Below are 10,012 nucleotides of genomic sequence, written 5' to 3' on the forward strand. Positions count from 1 at the left end.
TCTTTTAAAGCCTGTAAAAATTGTACTTGGCCTCTGCCTTGTTGGGAGAACTTCTTTTAGTTTTGGTGGCCACAAAAATAGGGAGGATTGGCTAGTTTGTAATGTTTTCCTTTGTTTCATAAGGAATTAGTTTCCATATGAATGATTATTTCGCTCAGACCAGGGGTTATTTCAGAATACTATGTCATTTTTTGCCATTGGACTTGACCTGATTTCTTCCAAACCTCATTTGACAGAAGAAAAAGGGGTATGCTACATTATTCATTAGATACCAGAAGTGCATTAAAAATGCATTTGACAAGTACTAATCCCACCAAGAAATCAAATAACATCTTATTTCCTCAAAGCAGTCTTGATACAACAGGGACATATTTAAACATTTGAGACTTTCTTTATATTAATTGGTGGAAAAGATAACTCATCATTCTTCTTATGTTAAAAACAAAAGACCAAACACAACAAAAAACAACAACAAAACCCCATAGCAAGGTCAGTTGAAATGTAGGAAATTAATGAGCCCAAGCAAACATTGTTGTGTTCAAACCCAAAATACACATACCTTCAGGCAGCAGCCTAAAGAAAAACTAGTTTGTTGAATTATTTAGTGACTATGGCAGATCCCGGATAAACTTTGATTTTATCTGCTCAGCTCCAGAAAAATGGCGTGTTCAGGTAAGTTGTGCTTGTGGACGAGTGCTTGCCCTCCCACAGAATGATACCATATGGAGAGGCTGGTGGTGAGGCAGTAGCTCCTGGTACTTGTGGTTAAAGGGTGAGCTATCTAAGGACAGATGATTTACCTTGAGCATTACCATGCAGAACTTGAGCATACCATGAGCAACATTTCCTTATGGCAGCATATTTATAGCAATTCACTGTATGCTTTGAGCAAAACTGTCAAGAGATCTACAGAACCCATTTTAACGTCAGTCAAACATAAACTATTGATCGCCAGGCTGTTTAGATGTCTTCCCTTTAATTCTTAGGATTTGAGGAGAAATGTGCTGCTGCATAAAATCTGGAATATAATCACATGGAAATTTTCAGAGGTAACATTTCTTGTTTCTTATTTCTTTTTTTTTTTAAATGTCCGGAAAGGCCTGTATGCAAGAAATCAAAACATCTTGTAGACAAGGCAATTTTCCCAGGGGAATGTTCTGTTTTCCTTCCCATCTGATGTGCTCCCCTCCAGCCTGTCTAAATGTCAACTGCGAAGATCAAACCCTGGCAGCCTGGGCCAAGAACCACAAGGTTTCTGTTAGTGCAATGGGCTGTCTTCTGTAGGTGAGAGGAAAAGGAGGTCATGTAATAATGTTAATGTCCTCTCTTTCAGATTAATTATGAAACATATTTGGGCTTTTTTGCTATGGTTTTTTAGAAATGTTCAGGGGATTTTAACCTATCAAGCTTGTTCTTTATTATGGGGATTTTCCATGTGAGGGGAGATAAGCACCTAAGAAGGCAGAAGGAGGATGGGAAAGGGATTCCTTATAGCTTGACATTTTGAAATTCTTAATGGATAAATGATTTCTTTCCTGTCCCAACAGCATCTCCTGCAATACATGGTACTCCGTAGGAACAATATTCTTAGATCAATGGCCTGTCTAAGACGATGTACATTTTCAAATCCTAAACCAGATATTTAATTAGAAGGCATTTCCTTTTCAATTGACTTCATGCATCCCATCAATACTACTAACATTTCATCAATAATTCCTTTTCCACTCAGTCTGAAAAGTGCATGCCTTTCCAAAGAGTTCTCTTGCTAATTAGGCAACTAGAGGAAATGAGCAGAGCTGCAAAAATGCTTAGCCCTAAGTCTTAGCCCTGTAAAAAGCAATGATAGCTGCTGTGTATTGCAAAAGGGTGATACTTCTGCTGGTTGCCTGCATGGAAAATGGCTTATCATTACTGCCAATGATTAAGATTGGAGAAGAAATAGATTCCATAATGTTTCATGCAAAACAAAACTAAAATATTATTTTTCAGTTTTTCCTAGGCATGTAATTTGCTGTCCAGCATAAATAGAAAACAAATTTGAAATACGAAACCTGAGTGAAATATAAAATCCATAAACTGGAATACAGTCCTAACTCTAGAAAAATTTAAATACCTGTATGGCAATGTTAATATATTTTAATCAGATGAAAACCGCAAGTAATGAAAACTGCTTAGTGCGAGTAACATTTGTGGCTTTTATTGTTTGCAGCATCTTTATTAAATGTCATAATAACAAGAAATCCTCTTTTTTATGGATGCATCAAATGTTGAGCCATTTCTTCCTGTAAGCAACTTTCCCATGATCAGATTTTCACTGAAATTTGATAAAGTTTCCTATCAAAAGCTTATTCATTTAGAAGCAGTTTGTTGCTGCTGAGGCTAATTATTCAGTGTAAGATGAGAGAGCTGAATGTCTTGCTTTGTAAGAAAGAGAGGTGTTTCTGAGATCTATGAGAAAAACTGGTTAGTTCACAGCCAGATGCCACATTTCATTTACTATTTGCAAATCTTTTATGTAGATGGTATAAATGAATCAGTAAAATTGGAGAAGTGCTGTCATTGGGTTTGTTTTGGTTTTGTGGTTTGGGTTTTTTTGGTTGTTTTTTTTCTTAACCTGTTTCCATTTAATTTTACTTATAAAATAGGTATATTCTGTTCCAGAACTGACCTTCTGGTCAGAGAATCGGTGGTTGTAACTCTACGTCATATTACTGAAGTCAGCTAAGAATGTATGTGACAAGTGTTGGCCTTTTTAACAAAAAAAGGGGACATCTGTGGATTTGAGGTGCAACAGAAAGGACATTAAGAAGATGCTGACTTATTCTTATTCTAGAATCAGGCTTGGCAGGACATAAATTTTCAAATTAACTAAACACATTTTAATGTGAACTATCTTGAAAATCATGGTATCATTTTATTGAATTATTTAGTGAAGATTCAGATCACATTAACCAAATACCATTTTGGTCCCTGTCTCTATTTGGTAAGTCTGGGCCTTCAGGATCCCCTGAGTAATAGACTATATCTTGACTTATGTTTCCAGCCATGCAAATAATTAGTATGACCAGTGATACTGAAACAATTAGAAGAAAACTAATTCCCAGTTGAAGTACTCGCAGGAACAGAGCCCAGAATCCTTAGATACGTTACTTGGCTACCTCAACTGTGTTCAATATTCAGCCTGCTTCATTAATTTTGATTGAAAACATGCAGTCATTTTCAGTAATGAAGGATGAAATAGGGTATCAGGAAAATCCATGTTTTCTTTACCTTAGTCTAAATTTTAATTTTTAATTTTAACATGTATCACAGGTGATGTGTGATCCATTAGAATACCTGCAGCTTAGTCATGTTACTGAAAATTCAATACTCTAATATGTCCTCTTGCAGAAATTCATCTAATTTATAATGGGCAAACACAAGTCTTTCTGGGCCTGAGAAGCAGAGTAATTACTTGATAATTAATTGCGGGATTCCAAAGAGGTTTAGATTTCCAAGGATAACTACCATAACCCTAGAATAAATTTTAAAACTTTATTTATGCAATAAATACTAATTTGTATAATCCACCATTTATGCTTCATGTCCACAATAACACTATAATTTTTCTCTTATATTTCAGAGGTTTAGTAGGTGACTGCCTGGGGCTGCCATATGACATCCTGGAATACATAGATTTTATTTTGTGATAAATACTAGTGGAGTAGTTTGGGATCATCCATTGTCCCAGAAACCTTTCCAGTGTGCATCAAAGCTGCTTTAAGACGCTTGATGAGTAAATCAGAATTAGAGAATCACAGAGTCACAGAATCACAAAATGGTTGAATCACAGAATGCCTTATCTTCATTCTCTCCCATCAGGTATTTGTACACATTTGTAAGATGCCCCTGAGTCTTCTCTTCTCCAAGCTGAGGAGTCTCAGCTATTGCAGCCTTTCGTCTTGTGTTAAAGGAAGGACAACTTCAACCTATCCTCTGGAAACTTTTGGAAGTTTTCCCTAAATAAGAAATCTGAGACATAAGTCATAGAATCACAGATCACTAGGTTGAAAAAGACCTATAGGATCATCGAGTCAAACGAATCCTATCAATCACTAAACCATGTCCATCAGCACCTCATCCACCTGTCCTTTAAATACCTTCAGGGATGGTGACTCAACTACCTCCCTGGGCAGCCTGTTCCAGTGCCCAGTGACCCTTTCCATGAAAATTTTTTTTCTGATGTCCAGCCTGAACCTCCTCTGGTGGAGCTTGAGGCCATTCCCTCTTGTCCTGTCCCCTGTCACTTGGGAGAAGACGCCAGCTCCCTCCTCTCCACAACCTCCTTTCAGAGAGCAATGAGGTCTCCCCTCAGCCTCCTCTTCTCCAGGCTAAACAACCCCAGTTCTCTCAGCTGCTCCTTGTAAGACTTGTTCTCCAGCCCCTTTACCAGTTTCGTCACTCTTCTCTGGACTTGCTCCAGAGCCTCAACACCCTTCTTGCAGGGAGGGGCCCAGAACTGAACACAGGATTCGAGGAGCGGTTTCACCAGTGCGGAGTACCGAGGGAGAATAACCTCCCTGGTCACACCGTTTCTGATACATGGTTGTCCAAATTGTTTGTGAGCCGGTTCATTGTTAGTATTTTTATGGTACCATGAGGATCAGAACAGCTATTACATCAATGACTGAACAAACACCAAACAGAAATATTTGTAGATCACAACATCCTTAATCTTCTTTCCATTGAGGAATTTAACCCTCCAAGTGTGGGGTTTTGTCTCCTTGTTTCTCAGTGTGCATGTGATAAAATATTTTTCAGTACAAGGTCATAAATGTTCTGCTTACTGTAAGCTACACTTCTGCTTGGCTGAAGAAATGCAATTCAGTCACAAATCCATTTTATAATTAATTAGTAGATATGTGTATTTTACCTGAGGAAGAAAATTAGTGTCATTCTTCCATGTCTTCTTTAAAGTGTCAAAATATTTGACCCTTATTTTCCAGATCATGAACTGTGGCATGGAGATATGATGCCCCATCTCCTTCAGGGAATTTATTTCAGTAAAACTGTGGATTTCAGTGATTTTCCTAGCTGTGGGAAGCAGGAGACTGCAGGTTCCCAAAGTCTACATTAATAATGTCCTACCAAATCTAGTCTGCTTCATTCACCCACTGACATTTTTCAACAGAAAAAGAAAGCAAATACTAATGAATAAAGCTGCCATAGCTCAGTCTAGGAAGAAAGATTTTTCCATCAGATAAAAGGAATGTCTCCAGTCTTTCTATCAGGGCCTGCCAAGTAATCTGTGGTAGAAGAGGAATTTTTCTTGTGCTAAACTATTTTCTCACTAACCTTATTTTAAGAAAAGTAACATAATGAGGATTTATTTAGGGCACTCAGTATACTTTTCTTAAAGCCAGACAAAAAGGGAAATCTGGTATTTGTTTTATTTCTGCTTTAGCACTTTATATGACAGCTTGACACGAGAGCAGACATGAGAGTATAGCTCATTCATCTATGTATAAAATAATCATCTTAAAGGATCACAAACCAATTTTATTCTCCAAATTATCAAATGCAGTTTAATCAGTGAGGATGGATCCTGTGTCTGAAAACAGTTTGGAGATGCTATTCTTGTAGCAGTGCTGTACTTTTTTCTGGAATCTACTTTAAATGTTTTTACTAGTTAGCTCTATTGGCTTCTTTCCAAGTTCCGTATTAAATCTTTGAAAACTCTGAATCCTCAAGTGCTGTCTCCTGACAATGAATTCTGGAAGAGTGGCCAACAAAAAGCAATACAGCTTAAGCAGCGTTTGAGCAAGCTACTGCCCCAGAAAAATAAATATTACTTCATGAGCATATCTCATTTTCTTGTAGCTGGGTATTTGGCTTTTGAAAGTAATGAGTGCATGGTGACCCACTGGGTTGCCAGGATGGCTCAGTGTTGTATTGTGACCCTTATCATGAGTCTATTCAGATTAAGGGCTACATGCTTTGACGTTAAATCAGAGCATTCAGATATACGTGAGATGTAAGAACAGCCTTTATGAAGTGAGATAACTCATGCAGTGACAATTAATGCTTTTTGACTTGGGAGCACAACACTCAAAACACTGTGAGTCCAGTAACATAAGTACAGTTTTACTCATCCTTTCCCTTGTATGCATCAGAAAAAAACCCATAAGGAATAGATATTAAGGCACTGGAAGATCCAGACAAGTGCTGCAGTGTCAGGAATTCATTAAAAAGCAACTTTGACATTTTGACAAATGGATAAAGTTCACTGACTGTATTTTGCTGTTTTATCTGAAATCTTTTAGATTTTGCATGTTCCAAATGTCAGGTGCATTAGGTAGGTTTCTGAAATGCGAGACCAAAATAAACTATGAGCTTTAAATTCCCTCTTCATTATACATTTGCTTAAGGTGTTTTTCCCCAGTTGATCTCAGCTAGAATTACTGGTTTCTTTAGTTTCAGCTGGAATCACTCCTGTGGGGTCTTTCTGTAGTTCTGTGTTATAAGAATGAACTTTTTAGGGGATTTTGGTTTGGTTTTGTTCTTTTTTTTTAACAGATTTGTTGAGAGGATATTACTCCCGCAAAATCAGCCTTTTTTTTTTTTTTCCCCGATGCTAGACTGTGCTGCTGACATCCCAGGTAGTTCAAACATGTCGCCTCCTTCTAGCTCATTGACCCCCTGTGCCAGGCACCATTGACTGCCTAGGGGAGTGGAGATCCTGCTCTGCTGCATGGTCATGGCCACTTTGATCCTCACCGTCAGCCCTCCCAGCTCACAGCATCATCATGCCCACCTCTGAGGGAAGGGGTCCAAGTAGTTGTATGTAAGTGAGAGGTGTTGGAGAGGAGTGCATAAAGTGGAAACTATATAAATTAATGAATAGTTGCTATAAGTGAGTCACCAAAGCATGCATGCTGTCACAGGGTAGGATCTGTATTCCACTGGGGAACTGGCTGTTTGAAGTGTAAATCTGTAATCTTTTGCAATGCTATCCCTTAAATAGCCTTGCATTTTCCTGTAATGGTCTGCTTGTCTCCCCTGGTCACTGTCTGGGAGTCCCACGCCTTCCTGCAGGGGGTGGTCCAGCCTCTATTTTGAGTTTTGCAGGAGCCTGCTTCAGGCTTTGAGCCCACTGGCTGGTCTGTGGGAGCTCTGGGAGTGCACCAAGTGCTGTGGAGGACTTGGGTCACCAGGAACGTTTAGCTTAGCCCCTTGAAGCTACTGAAGAGGGTTACTGCTTTGCTGAGTCGTGGGGTGGAGGGGAGTGAGAAAGAGGTCTGGTGGCCACTTCACATCAGTGGCCACATCAAGGCCCATTTGTGGAGCAAGGATGAGTGGGGAGAATGGGCTCGCTGTTATGTTTCTACCACTCATTTGCCTATCAGGATGACCAAAATGGTCCCTGGTCACCCCCTTCCATATATCAATGCAATTATGCAGAATTACACCACAGCCACAGAACAAAGAATTAGAGATAATCCTGAAAACAGAAGAATTAATGAGATTTATATATAGAAACCAATATATGTTGTACTTGGACGACTTATGGATGGGGAAACCGTGAGTTTTGTGTGTTGGAAATGGCTTGAAGTATGACCCTGGAGTCTTTCAGATCCCTATATGTAGCGGGAGGTTGCACCGGCAGGGATGCCAAAGCAACCCACTGTGTCCCTTACCAGTGGTGCCACTGACCAAAGGTAAAGAAGATAAGGAGCTGAACTGATTGATACCCTAGATGTTATCACTCCAGAACGGACTACAGGAGAATGAGAGGAGCAGGTTGTAATTGGAGCTCCCTCTTAGCTGTTCTGAGACGCTTACCAACATCAACATAACATCATGGATCCAATCCCTCTGAGCACTGGAACATCTGTGAAAAATTTCACCTGCAGCAATCTCATGGAAGCATCTAAAAAGAATTTATCACCAAACACCGGACAGGTTGTGTAGTCCCTCACAAACCCTTATGGGATGTTAATATTGGTCTAGATTTAAGATTATACTATTGACATAGAATTGTAACATTACAGGTAATAAACTAAATGTTTAAGTGCCGTCCTGTGTCCTACTTTGTCTCCCTCGGGAGCTCATGGCAGAACCAACCATTTTTGTTGTGTTGTTACTACATTTTAGTGGGAAGGAGTCAGAAAGAAACAGACAGCCTGTCTGGATCTTTACAGGTCTGTGACTGTACTTTCTGAATGGCGGTCCCTTCCCTGAGCAAGAATAGGAGAAATATGTTAATGTTAGCTGCAATTCAGTTTCCTATACAGCAGATGGAGTTTTCTATTTTTAAATGCAACAGCATTCTGTTAGAGAAAGGAGAAATGGCACAAACCCAACCAAAACATTGGAGCCAAGCACCCATGAACATGGGAAAATTTTCTTCTGGATCCAAGTGTTGCAGAGTTCTGGCAGGCCCACCAGAAACAGATTCTGTTGCAGAAACAGATGTGAGTAATTAATAATTGACTCAAAGTAGCTGCCCCATGCTAGATAAAACGCTTAAAGATTAATCATAAGGTTCTGAATCACTTTTATTTGTGTTTGTGGGTTTTTTTACCTGACTTCCTATGAGATTTCTGCTATGCATGGGAGGAATGTCAGGGCTATGATATGCAAAGAAACTCCATGGAAAGAATTGCCACCATGAAGTGTTTGGTGATGGGACTGGCAATGATTAGGGGTCGAAAGGACAAAACAAGCCTGTACACAAAAGGTGTTTGTTACTGCACAGATTTATAGGGAAAAATTCAAGAGGTTAATAATTGTCTTATGTGCTCCAGTATATGAATCAACAATAGTGCTACTAATTGGTCCCAGGCAGCTTCATACAGGCTCAGATGTCACAGTTCATGATTCAGGTCTATCTCATTTCCCTCCACATTACAATCAGACCAGTATTATCTGAAGTTACGTGAAACTATGCTATTAGCTAGTAGGCAGATGTTCATCCAATGTCAATGTGCATGAAAAAAATATTATTGCATCTTCCACTCATTTATACAAATGTAGATCCTCTAAATCACTCAGACTGCCATGGACTTAAAAAAGCCAACTATTTCACCTATAAAGTACATTGGCATAATTTACATGCAAAACGTTCCTTAAAGACAATTTATTAGTAGTGCATTGCAGTGCTCCTGACCAGTTGGTTAGTGTCAAAAGTCTCTGAAAGTAAATTCTTATCACAGAATATGCAGTATTCACTTCTGTGAATGTTGTAAAAACACAGTGAGAGCTACTTAAAATTCCACTATAACTATGGCTTGCTCTGTTGTCCTGGGAATTTTGCTTTAGTTCAAGATTACTTCTGTTTTGTTTTAAGCTTTATAGTCTCCATAAATCTTACAGGTCCATCAGATAAATTTTTTATTGCAGAAGAGGACCCTGTTGTCAATTACTAGCAAAATCATGCAATTATGTGGATAGCTGCAAACACAACATGTGCAATGACACCTAAAACCTAGACAAGAGAAAGACAGTATGCTGAAGAGTATTATTTTTACTAACATCTCCTCTTGTTTGCTTATTTTCATTAACATTTTTTGAGCTATCTGTCCTCAGGTGTCAATATCTTTTCTTGTTTAATAAGACTCCATTGAAGCCTCCATTGAAGAAGTGGTAGGGCTGCAAGGTAAAGCACTTGGTACTATGTAGTGTCAAAGGTGAGTTTGCCTGTATAGTCAAAGTTTTGCACTTGACATTTGAGAGGCTGGACTACAGTCCGTTAAATAATGGCTTAACCACATGCTGTTTTTCTCTCAAAACACCTAGTTTTATCAAGCACATGTACAAAACTGGTTGTGCCTAGTGACCAAAGCAGTATCCAACAGTTATTCTTACCCCCTTTGCTCAATATCCAGTTGCACAGCTCTCAAGCATGTGCAGACCAGGGAAAATCAGAGTAGGCACGGGTAAAAAGCAAGGGAGTTGGATGGGGAGTACCATTTCACGTGTATTCTATCGCCTGCACTAAGCACAATATGCCCATGTGGTGTTTCAAGCAGGG

This window comes from Phaenicophaeus curvirostris, chromosome 3 (assembly GCF_032191515.1).
Source record: "Phaenicophaeus curvirostris isolate KB17595 chromosome 3, BPBGC_Pcur_1.0, whole genome shotgun sequence".
Taxonomy (NCBI): domain Eukaryota; kingdom Metazoa; phylum Chordata; class Aves; order Cuculiformes; family Cuculidae; genus Phaenicophaeus; species Phaenicophaeus curvirostris.